Source organism: Elgaria multicarinata, chromosome 6, assembly GCF_023053635.1.
Source record: "Elgaria multicarinata webbii isolate HBS135686 ecotype San Diego chromosome 6, rElgMul1.1.pri, whole genome shotgun sequence".
NCBI classification, from domain to species: domain Eukaryota; kingdom Metazoa; phylum Chordata; class Lepidosauria; order Squamata; family Anguidae; genus Elgaria; species Elgaria multicarinata.
In genome coordinates this window covers 30,327,533-30,339,906 of record NC_086176.1, presented here as the reverse complement: position 1 = coordinate 30,339,906, position 12,374 = coordinate 30,327,533, and positions in this window count along the sequence as shown.

Below are 12,374 nucleotides of genomic sequence, written 5' to 3'. Positions count from 1 at the left end.
TCAGGTATTGTGGTCTCAAGCCATGTAGGGCTTTATAGGTTAAAACCAGCATCATAAATTGGGCTCAGAAGCATATAGGTAGCCAACACAAATGGGCCAGAATTGGTGTTAGATGTTCAAACCTCTTTGTTCCAGTTATCAATCTGGCCATTGCATTTTGCACAAGTTCCTGCTTCCAAACTGTCTTCAAAGGCTGCCCCATGTAGAGGGCATTGCAGTAATCCAATGTGAAGGTTACCAGAGTATGGATGACTGAAGCCAAGTTATCTGTGTCCAGATAGGGGTGCAGCTGGGCCACGAACCGGAGTTGGTAGAAAGCACTCTGTGCCACCGAGGCCACCTGAGCCTCAAGAGACAGAGATGGTTCAAGGAGAACCCCCAAATGACAAACCTGCTCCTTCAGGGGGAATGCAAACCCATCCAGAAAAGGTTTAATACCCACCATCCAGTCAGAAGAACCACCCACCAGCAGCATCTCAGTCTTGTCTGGATTGAGTTTCAGTTTATTAGCCCTCATCCAGTCCATTGTCGCAGCCAAACACAGGTTCAGCATATCCACAGATTCACCTGATGAAGATGAAAAGGAGAAGTAGAGCTGCATGTCATCAGCGTACTGATGACAATGCACTCCAAAACGCCAGATGACCACACCCAACAGTTTCATGTACATGTTAAACAGCATGAGGGACAACACTGACTCCTGCGGAACCCCATACTGGAGAGTCCATGGGGCCGAGCAATGCTCCTCAAGCACCACCTTCTGGAGCCAACCTGCCAAGTAGGAGTGGAATCACTGCAATGCAGTGCCTCCCACTCCCAAATTAACCAGACGTTCCAGAAGGATACCATGGTCGATGGTATTGAAAGCCGCTGAGAGATCAAGGAGAATCAACAGAGTCACACTCCCCCAGTCTTTCTCCCAACATAGGTCATCATACAGGGCAACCAAGGATGTTTCTGTGCCAAAACCAGGCCTGAAACCCAACTGAAATGGATCCAGATAATCAGTCTCATCCAAGAGTGTCTGGAGCTGGCCCGCAACCACCCGCTCAAGGACCTTGCCCAGGAATGGAACATTTGCCACTGGCCTGTAGTTACTAAGATTTTCCAGGTCCATGGAAGTTTTCTTCAGGAGTGGTCTCACTACCGCCTCTTTCAGACAGCCTGGGACCACTCCCACCCTCTCGCAGAGAGGCATGAATCACTTCCCTGGCCCAGCCGGCTGTTCCATCCCTGCTAGGTTTTATTAGCCAAGAGGTGCAAGGATCCAGTACAGAGGTCATTGTTTGAACCTGTCCAAGCACCTTGTCAACATCCTCGAGCTGTACCGACTGAAACTCATCCAAGAAAACTGGACAAGGCTGTTGTGCTTTTTATATTGCATTTTATATCTGTGTTTTTAGATTGTTGGTTGTTTTTATGCTCTTCATGATTTTAATTTTTGTGAAATGCCCAGAGAGCTTCAGCTATTGGATGGTATAAAAATGTAATAAATAAATAAATAAATCTCTGGATATCTCACTAGTTCAAGTCAAGGTGATGCAAGCTGGGGCAAACTGACTGATTTTGTAAGGAACATTGCTGGTCTTGGAAGGAGAGATATCACTCATGAATATCAATGTGACTTTGGGGCCTTATTGGACTCAATGGGCCTGTTCAGACAACATGTTAAGCTATGGTTAGGCTGCTAACTCTGGTTAGTGAGAATGTTTGAAATGTGGTTGTATAGCCAGCATGTTTAGGAATGGTTCGCATGACACACTAAGCCATAATGACCTGTATAAATGACACACTAAGCTATAGTGGTTAAGCATTTTTGAGCTAACCATTATGCCTTAGTGTGTCATGTGAACCATTCCTAACCATGGTGACATAACCACAGTTTTTGAAATGGTGTAAAAACAGAACAGAAATTTAAATAGTTGTCAGAACACAGTAAGTCTGTTGTAGGAAACATCTCACTTTTAAGCTATCATTCATTTCTCAAAAGCCAGAAGGGGTATTCATCTTAAATGTATGACATGCCTGTTTTTAAATGGCTAAAAGCCTGGAATGCATATTCAAAGCAAATGTCTCAATTGTAAACATTTTTGAAAAAAGACACAAACATGAACTTGGAGACATACAGCGTAAAATTGTTTTAACCTTCCATCAGAAATTTTTGGATTGAAGATGTAAGTTTTTCCCTTCGGGTATACAGGGAGAATGAAGTATGAAAACCTGGTTGAAGTTCATTTCACACTGTGGCATATAATGCATTTGTAAAGTAAGCATTATAAATTTTGCATCATAATGGCAGGATACATGAAAAATTGAATAGAAAAGTTAGCTCTGGCACTTTGGCGAAAACTGATTGAATGAACATAGGAAGAAGATTTCTTTGAGGTAGCCATAATACTGCTAAATAGGGTTGCCAATTCTTTTTTTATTTTTTTATTTATTACATTTCTATACCACCCAATAGCCGGAGCTCTCTAGGCGGTTCACAAAAATTCAAACCATTCAAAGTATAAAACAACAATATAAAACCATAATATAAAATACAATATAAAAGCTCAACCAGATAAAAACAGCAGCAATGCAAAATTACAAATTTAAAACACCAAGTTAAAATTTATTTATAGACTATTAAAATGCTGGGAGAATAAAAAGGTCTTCACCTGGCGTCTAAAGGCATATAATGTAGGTGCCAAGCGAATCTCCTTAGGGAGTTCATTCCACAGGCAGGGTACCACAGCAGAGAAGGCCCTCCTCCTGGTAGCCACCTGCCTCACTTTCTTTGGCAGGGGCTCGTGGAGAAGGACCCCTGAGGATGACCTTAGGGTCCAGGCAGGTACATATGGGAGGAGGCGTTCCTTCAGATAGCCTGGCCCCAAGCCATTTAGGGCTTTAAATGTTAATGCCAGCACTTTGAATCAAGCCCAGACCTGGACTGGCAGCCAATGAAGCTAGAAAAGGACTGGCATGATGTGGTCTTGTTGGCCAGTCCCTATTAGTAACTGTGCTGCCCTGTTTTGTTATTACTTTTGGCCAATACTGCTAAATGGGGTTGCCAATATTTTTACTACTTTCTGCTCCTGTGCTTTAACAATGGCTAGATCCACAGACTTTATCAGGTGATAAGGTTTATTTCCATGTCCCTAAAAGCTCCATATACATGCTGAACAACCTGCACTTCAATGCACAGGAGCAAGACAGCTCTTTTTCAGGACAGTTGGCAATCTTATTGCTAAACTATAAATTGACTGTTTATATCCTGGAAAAATATAAATGAACTCACTCTATAAATGAACTTGTGATTATTTTGAGATTTATAGGGAACTCTGTCATAATTATCTGAATTCTGTCCAGCTCTTACTAGAACAGTTTTTCTAATACCCAAGTAAGTGAATACCATCAGCCTCACTTTGCATGCAGGAAACTGGAATAGTTATAAATTAAGATTGCATTTTGTACATTAACCTGGAACCATATAAAATCCCATATTTATTCATTTGTTATATGTATCCCATTCTTCCTCTGAGGAGTATAAAACCTCACAACATCCATGCAAGATAGGCTTGACTAAGAGACAGTGATGTAATCAAAATTACAAAGTGAATTTTAAAACTTGCCAGAGACTCAGGCCATAGCTAAATGGAGCGAAATCCCAGAATGATCCCGGGATTGTCCTGTGCATTCAGGGGATGCACAGGGGATGCCAGGATCAGGGAGGGATGATCCCTCCCTTGCCCCGGGATCTCGCCCTCCCCTTTAGGCCTGGTTTTTCCATGGTCTTGGGCTGAGCGGAAAATGTGTGGCTGGGCGCCATGGTTTGTCCCGGCTCCTCGCGATTCCTCGTGAGGAGCCGGGACCCACACATGGGGTGCAGCACTCCTCAGAAGCACTGCGCCCATCGGGGCTGGGGTCAGGGGAGCCGGGGAAGTAATTATTTTTAAAAAATAACTAACCTTTTGCACATGAGTGTTTGTGTGCTGCTGGCCCTTTAACTGTAAAAAAAATGGGGGCGTGATGCCTCTCCATCTGAGGTTGTCACGTGCTGCGTGTAATCAGAGGGAGGATCTCACGATAAAACCATCATGAGATCTTCACCCCTCTGTTGCAGACTAAGAGGTAGGTCTAGCTATGGCCTAAGATCTGGGACTGAGGTTCTCTCATCCAAGAATACCCCAACCGCTCATAAAACACAGCTGAAATGTTGAAAACTTCAGCCTCCTGCAATTTGTCGGCCAGTTTCTCTCAATCTGGTGCTCTCCAGATGTTTTGGATTTCAAGTCCCATCACTCCCAGCCAGCATGACAAATAGTATGGAATGATGGTGGTTATAGTCAAATCATCCGGGGCAGAATCTGATGGGTGCTCAAACCCCTGCTGGTTCTCTTCTGCCTAGGGTGACCATATGAAAAAGAGGATAGGACTCCTGTATCTTTAACACTTTTATAGAAAAAAGGAATTCCACAGGTGTCATTTGTATCTTGATCAAAAGAGGGCAGGGCTACTCCAGCCTTAACTGTTGCGATGAAGAGGGAATTTCACCAGGTGCCGCATGCACAGAAATGACATCTGCTGAAATTCCCTTTTCTATACAAGTATTAAAGATACTGGAGTCCTGTCCTCCTTTCCATATGGTCACCCTGCTTCTGCCCCCTGCCAAATTCTGTTGCACAAACTGTCCCCACTGCTTGTGCAATGGCAATGTAGCAAATCCAGGACAACCCAAAATGAACAGAAACCCTTACTTCTGGAAGGAGGCAGGTCAGCATTGTTCACATAAGGGAGTGCCACTGAACCGCCTCCTTCCAAAAACGAATGTTGCTGCTCATTTGGAGGCTTCCCCTAAGAAGTGCTAAATTCGTCTTGCGTACGTGGTGGTTCCTGCTTGTGTAACAGAACTGGTGGGACCCACTACTTCTGGATGGGAATCAGCCAGGCCAAAAGGAACTGATGAAGGTGTAAGTGCCCTGTGGATTCTGCCCCGGAAGGCACTACGTTGGGGGAGAAGGGTGTAGACTCTTCCTTGGTACATGCCTTACCTATCATAATAATGAGTGTTCCACCAGCTCGATAAGAAATCCAGTCTCAAAAGGTGCCCAACATCTTCCTAGCTGAAGTTAGATATTTTCATCAGTACTAAATGAAGTGGTGTTACTTGCTTTCTTGATCTTGGAGGCTCTAATAACGCAGCACAAAATGTTAGGGCAGCATTATCCCAAATAGAAAGGCATCTCGACAGGAACAAATGGGGTTTCAGGAACATGCATGGCCAGTCCCCCCACTCACCCTCTCTACTTTCCATTAAAGAACCCTGGGATATTTGATTCTGTAGGGAAAAGTCATGTTTCTGCTAAAATAAAAAGCACAAGCAATATATATATCGGCTTGCAAACTAATTGCAAACACTCGCATGTGACCAGTCTAGTGACATCCTAATGCAGAAACCTCAGGTTTTATGAAGCAAGAAGGGCAAAAGGCAGTGGGAGGAAGCTAGATGACACTGTCACAGGTAATAGATTAACTTGCTTTTACAGTGACCCAAATCGTATTACCGTTGCGAAAATCAATGCATGAAACTCATCGCCCAAATCCCGGCATCTCAAACACAAACCCATTTTCTCTTATTGAAAATGTACCACAGAAGGGTTCGACTTTATATACTAGGCACAGGTATAATATAAGTAGAGGAGCCCATGGCTTATTTTCCCTATTTACACACAGAGTGATTTTAAGGGAAACAGAGATAAGTTTCAATAGCGCTGGGCATGGCTGACTTACATGGAACAAATCTGGATTAGTAGGTTGAAAAACAGCAACACTCAGTACCAGCCTCCAGCTCTCTACAGTGCATCAGTCTAGGATTCATTTCACAGTAAGCCAAGGAGCTGCAAATAGCAAAATCCATGAGGGAAATGGTGTACCAAAGTGAGAATCTTCTACTGCTTGTTATAAAACTTCTTTTCCACTATAATGTTGCTATTCAAATATACCAAACACACTGTTTCAACTGACTTAATATATTCCAGCCAATCTATGTAAATAAAAATGTAAATGTTTGTTCGAAACAGACGTTATATCTCCGAAAGTTCTTCACCGATTGCTTTGAAATTTTGACACAACGTTGCATTCGAATATGCGAGCATTGTTATGTAACTATGTTCTATATGGGGTCAAAAGTTTGTCTTAAAATTGAAGAAATAGGCCTCCTCAAAACCAGTCCTTCTGATCATTGTGACATCACCAACCAGTAGGCTAATCCACTGCCTCTGCCTCCTCTCCTATTTGCATGTTCTCTCCTATTTGCTCTTATAGGTCATTGTGACATCGCCAACCAGTAGGCCAATCCACTGCCTCTGCCTTCTCTCCTATTTGCATGTTCTCTCCTATTTGCTCTTATAGGTCATTGTGACATCGCCAACCAGTAGGCCAATCCACTGCCTCTGCCTCCTCTCCTATTTGCATGTTCTCTCACAATTGGCTGAGTAAATATAGATGTCACACCTGTGACAGTTACACGTTCTGAAGAAAGGTAACTGCCAGGAGTTTCCACTAACCTCCTCACCATAAAAACATCTTTTTTAAAAAAACCAAACAGTAGGCCAATCCACTGCCTCTGCCTCCTCTCCTATTTGCATGTTCTATCCTATTTGCTCTTATAGGCCATAGAAGCAACAATCTTGACAGGACCTTTCAAAGGTGAAGATGTCCTCATTCCTCGCATTCCTATGATTCCAACAGATATGCCATTTCAATTTAAGAGATTGCAATTCCCAATTCGATTGGCGTTTGCAATCACCATCAACAAAGCTCAGGGCCAATCTTTAGAATTGTGCGGTTTAGATCTAGACACAGATTGCTTCTCACATGGACAATTACATGTTGCGTGTTCTAGAGTCGGCAAACCAGACAATCTCTATATCTACACAGACAATGGAACAACTAAAAATATTGTATATCCACAAGCATTGTGAAATTAAACATATTAGAAACATCCGCTTTGTCTTTTCTTTCTTTTCAATTTAACCAGACTGAGCCACAGCAACGCGTGGCAGGGTACAGCTAGTATATAAATAAATGAAGATGAGCAACTGAGGGCACAGTCCTATCCTAATGCTTGCAAGCCTCTGAACATGAAGGCTTGTGGTCATCCAGTACAGAACAGGAGGAGTGCCAGAGGCAATCTTCACCTCCCCATTCCTTTTGTGCTGCATTTTCGCTAGATGGGCGTTTTTGCCCATCTAGTTTGAGAGCCTCAGAGGGAGAGAAGGAGGATTGAGAGGCCTGGGGATACTTTGTATGCTGGCCTCTCCATTCCCCTTTCCACCTTTACCTATTCTCCAAGACCTCTTCTGCAACCAAGGAGAGGCAAGCACTTTTTTTATGTAACATCCTTTAACTTAATTTCCCCGCTCCCCCCACCCTACCCCTGATGGGTGCAGTGCTCCTGAGGAGCGCTGCACCCTGTGCACGGCTCCCGACTCCGCATGAGTAATCGTGTGGAGATGGGTCAAGCCGTGGCTACAGGCCACACGTTCTGCGGTCTCGGGCTCAGCCCGCGACCACGGAAAAAGATGGGCCCAAAGTGGAGGGCGAGATTCTGGGGCAAGGGAGGGATGATCCCTCCCTGATCCCGTGATCCCCTGTGCATCATGTGGAAACACAGGGATGATCCCGGGGTTCGCCCCAGGATTTCGCCCGGTCTAGCTAAGGCCTAAGACTAACAAATATATTATGGTATAGGTTTTCATGGACTGAAGCTTAATTCATCAGATGTGAGAGTAAATCCCATTCAAATGGTAGACATGCTAGGATTGGACCTTATTATTTATAAAGAGTCACCAACTTAAGACAAGTGAGCACTATTTTTTTAAGAACATGCAGCACAATCATATGCATCTTTACTCAGGAATCATTTCCTTCTCCGGGAAGCCTACCCTCAAGGAAATAAAGTCTGTTCTCTGCCGGCAAGCCTACCCAGATGTTTTTTAACATGCCCAATTGTTATTTTAATATTGTATCTGTTTTATATGTTTTTAATCAGTTTTATGCATTTTATGGTGATTTTGTATTTAATGTTGTTCCCCGCCTCAATCCAGAGGGAGAGGCAGGTATTTTATTTTATTCTAAGGAAATATGCATAGGGTTTTAGCCTAAACACACTTAGTAGAGAGTAAGTTTCATCGAACGTGTTGGGACTTACTCTGGAGGAAACACTATTAATCATTCTCCCTATTTTCTAAAAACTGTCGTCATCATTATGTTGTTAAACTGTACCTGTCACTTCTGTGTGTTTTCCCCCTTGAATTCTTTGCAAGGCCAATTATAAATCTGGCAAAAACAAGAAATCATGGATCAAATTTACCTGGAGTAGATTATTTCAAGGGATGAGTAGATAATTACATAATTACATATTCACCTTATCCTACTCTGTCACATGTTGTTTTTCTACATACATAGTGTGTGGTTCAGACAGGTAACAGCTCACTTGCAGCATGATGTGGTACAAGCCTGGACAATCTTTACCACTTGATTTAGTTGAATATCTATAGAACATCACTTAGCTTCCACATCCAGTTCAAAATCCTTCCCCCTGTCTTCAAATCCTATCATTGTCTTGCTCCACCCTTTCACTCTTTATCCTTTGTTTTTACCCTCTGCTGGCCTGTTCTCTTTGTCCCAATGATTCAAAGTTTTAGGTTAACTCGAGTCGCTACTGAAATTTCACTTAAAGCAACACTTGAAGTGAATCTGGGCAGGGTACCTGCTCAGGTGAAATAGTTCAGGAATCTTGAGAAAAGCTAAGAGAGTATTTAGAAGACCACTGACATTCCTTGAGATAAGGGTGGATCCTCATCTCTTGTAGAACTCTTTTCACAGGGATATCCACTCTGCTTCCTCCTTTGATGCTTTTAAAAAGGTTTTGTCAAGATGCTTCTTTTTTCCCTGGCTTTCCCAGATCAATGTTTTTTTTGCTGGTGGCTAGGGCTGTGCACAGATCCCCTGATCCACTTCACAGCCTGATCTGGACCTTCTGAATTGGGCCCTATCCACCTCGGATTGATCCGGGGGGCCCTGACCCCCCCTTGGACCTGGATCCGAAGTGAAATTCGGACCTCCTAATCATTCAGATGAATTTCCCTATAGTCTTACCTTAGGAGAAATAAATGCCTATAACTTTTTTTATTTTTCAAGCTAGAAACATGAAACTTGGTGTTCTTACAGATGTCATTGACCTACTAATATATTTAAATTTTCTGAAAGATTCGTCAGGTACTTTGGTCACTATAATTTTTAAAAAATGTGTTTTTTTCACCATAGGCTTGCATTGGGAGAAATAATAAACAGCTATATATTTTTTATTTTATTTTTCAAGATTTAAACATGAAACGTATTGAGGTTACAGATGGAGTCATTGTTGTCATGTCTGTACAGCACTTTGGTTGTAATAAATTTTTTAAAATGTGATTTTTCAAGGAAACAGCACCCACTTGCAAAGAGCAATTTCAGAAGGTCTCTTAACTAATCAACTATCAGCACACACTGTTCCTGAAGTGCTAATTGCCCCTACATGAGTCTTTTGAAGTTCACTCATGCATTTCCCATTAACATAAGAAGCAATTGTGTATTGACTGCAATAAACACTACCAGGATGGAACAATATAGGGAGAGTAATATTGAGGGGGAAATCTTTTTTTAAAAAAAAAAAACTCCTAAAAATCAGGGGCTGGACCCATATGCTTCAAACTTGGGGTGCCTACAGTCCTATTTAGATGCTATCATGGTGCCAAGTTACATGTCTTTTCCTTTAAAAATGACAGCGTATTTTAAAAATAATAATTTTAAAACTTAAAACTTAAAAAAACCTCCTAGAAATCCACCCATATGCTTCAAACTTGGCATGCCTAAGTTCCCCCATTTAGAAAACTGCATTTATCTCCATCATGTTTCAAGATACACACATGTAACTGGGCACCATGATAGCATCCAAATAGGACCTTATGCATGCCAACTTTGAAGTAAATCAGATCATGCCCTGATTTTTAGCAATTTTTTAAAGTTAAACCTCAACCAGAATCTTCCTCAGAAATAATATGTGTATTGTTAGGAGCTAATCGAAAGTGCAATGTGTTCCCTTTGAGGTGCTAATGTTGTCCTCAGAGGCACTTTCAATTAGGTCCTGTTTCCTTTTCAATACATTGTAAGTCTGCTGGCAGGGGCGCATCCAACTTTTACTTTGCAAAGTGCCTAACTGCTAACTGATGTAATTCTTCCCTTGCTTATAATCAAAACAACACTATTCTTGCACAATAGGGAAGTATCAAAAAACTAAGGGCAACTCCAAGGTTTTCAATGAAAGCTAAAATATAAGGAGGGAAGAACCCCATCCAAACAAGTGCTCAATGGCATGGAAACTTGACGGGGTAGGGGCTGTTAATGGGTAGAGTGTGTTGAATGAAGTGGCTGGAAATGAGGAAGAGATACATATAAAAATGAAAGAATGAATCATCTCAGTGTCTGAACAGGTCATGTCCTGATTCATACTGAGAAGCTATTTCTAAATGTTCCTCAAGAACAGAAATGGGAATATAAATATAAAGGCAGAAATCAAAAATGTTAATGCAGCCAGGATTTGGCACTCAAGCCCAAATAACCAAAATGGAGCAGGGAGACCCCAAACAGGCCAAAAAGAAAAAAGAAAAAGACTGAGCATACTCATTGGGCATGGGAATTAATAATAATGTTTCCTGTATTTAAACTAATTGCTTATTAGATTCCTGAAGCTATGCTACTTGTTTCCTTCCACAGAGAGATTTAGATCCGTGTCCCAAACAATTCAGTAGAACGTGATGATGCAGTCACATCATTGGTGGTATATTTTGAAAGTCTAATTGCCATTGCCATAGACCCTGTGCCCATCCTTACAAAGCCATGCTACTGCTTTTACAGCCAGAGTTTATTTTTTTCTAGTTACTCCCCCCCCCAAGTCTGCAATGACTCCTCAAATGCGTAAGATGGGAATATTCTGTTCTTCTGCATATTGCCAACTACACAAAGAGGCAATGGGTGGATCAGCAATGTGAATGGGAGACCTCTTATCTGATCACAGAGCAAGTAGAGCATAACATCTCTTCCCTGAGAATTGCATGGAGGCATATGAGTTTACGAAGGCAACAGCTGGGGAGCTGTCAGACTCATCCTCTCTCCTCCAAAGTGACAGGGAGATGGATAAGGGCTGGACATGTTGACTACATATTGTAGCCAGAACAGTCAAGAGAAAAGAGAATAGGGCACATACGAAGAGACCATAGCTTTTCTCCCCCTCAAACTGAAAGCTGTAATCCCAGAGCACTGCTTTCAAGCCTGGCTCCACCACAGAAGAAAAGTGTGCAAACCTTTGGAGTGTCAAAATTCCAGAATTTCCTGTGTCAGCTCTGCAAATGGCTTCAGGGAAGAGAGCCACTGCCTGCACTTTTAGAAGATAAATACAAAGGCAGCCTGGCAGCTTATCAGAGCAGGGAGATACACCCTGCATTCCAAGAGACATAGTCAAGGACCTTCAGATTTCCATCAGCTGCCCAGATGAAGTTGTCAAGAGCAGAAAATGACAAGGGGACAAATATTAAAAGCAAGTGTGACCTGCAACATGGTGCTATGTAGCATTGCCTCCTAACAGGAGTTCTTCTGCTCAGGGTTCATGCCAGCCAGCCAGCCATGCCCTCCTCTAGGATTCCATAACAACAATCCCCACTGGGCTGTTTTGGGCTTTATTTGCCTCCTTGTGGGAGGGGAATATGCAATATATCGTACATCTTCAAACCTCAGGGTTTCCCCGAGCATGCAGATAGAAGGTATTTTTGTTTGTTTGTTGTTATTTTTATGAGTGGCCCCTTAGGGCTCCATTTCAATCAGCACTCTGCACCTGAATTCACTGTTAGAGGGAGTGATGATAAAGAAAATTGTATCCCTGGTCAACTCTGTACAACTCTGAACAATTTAACATGCCGTTGTTTTACTTCTCAGCATATAATGAAAAAAAAGTGGGGGAGGACCAAAGCTAGGGACCTGCAGATTTTGTTAATTTGTTCTTTCTTTGTATTGAAGTGTTTATTTTAAGGATGTAGGAACATTTCATTCCACTTGCCCAAAAGTGCATTAGCACTACTATGCATGAGCGCAAGTGCAAATTTGTGCAAATCCCCCATTCCCCCAAGTAAAAAAAAAAAAATGGTCTACAAGGGCATGTCCACACCACAAGGGTGTAGTGGAAGGATCACGGACTAATCAGCTTCCACAATGCTCCCTGGGTGTCTTGATGGCCGCACAACATGCCGGAAAGATGTCACAGCCAACGTTTTTTAAAACAACAACAACAAGAGGCG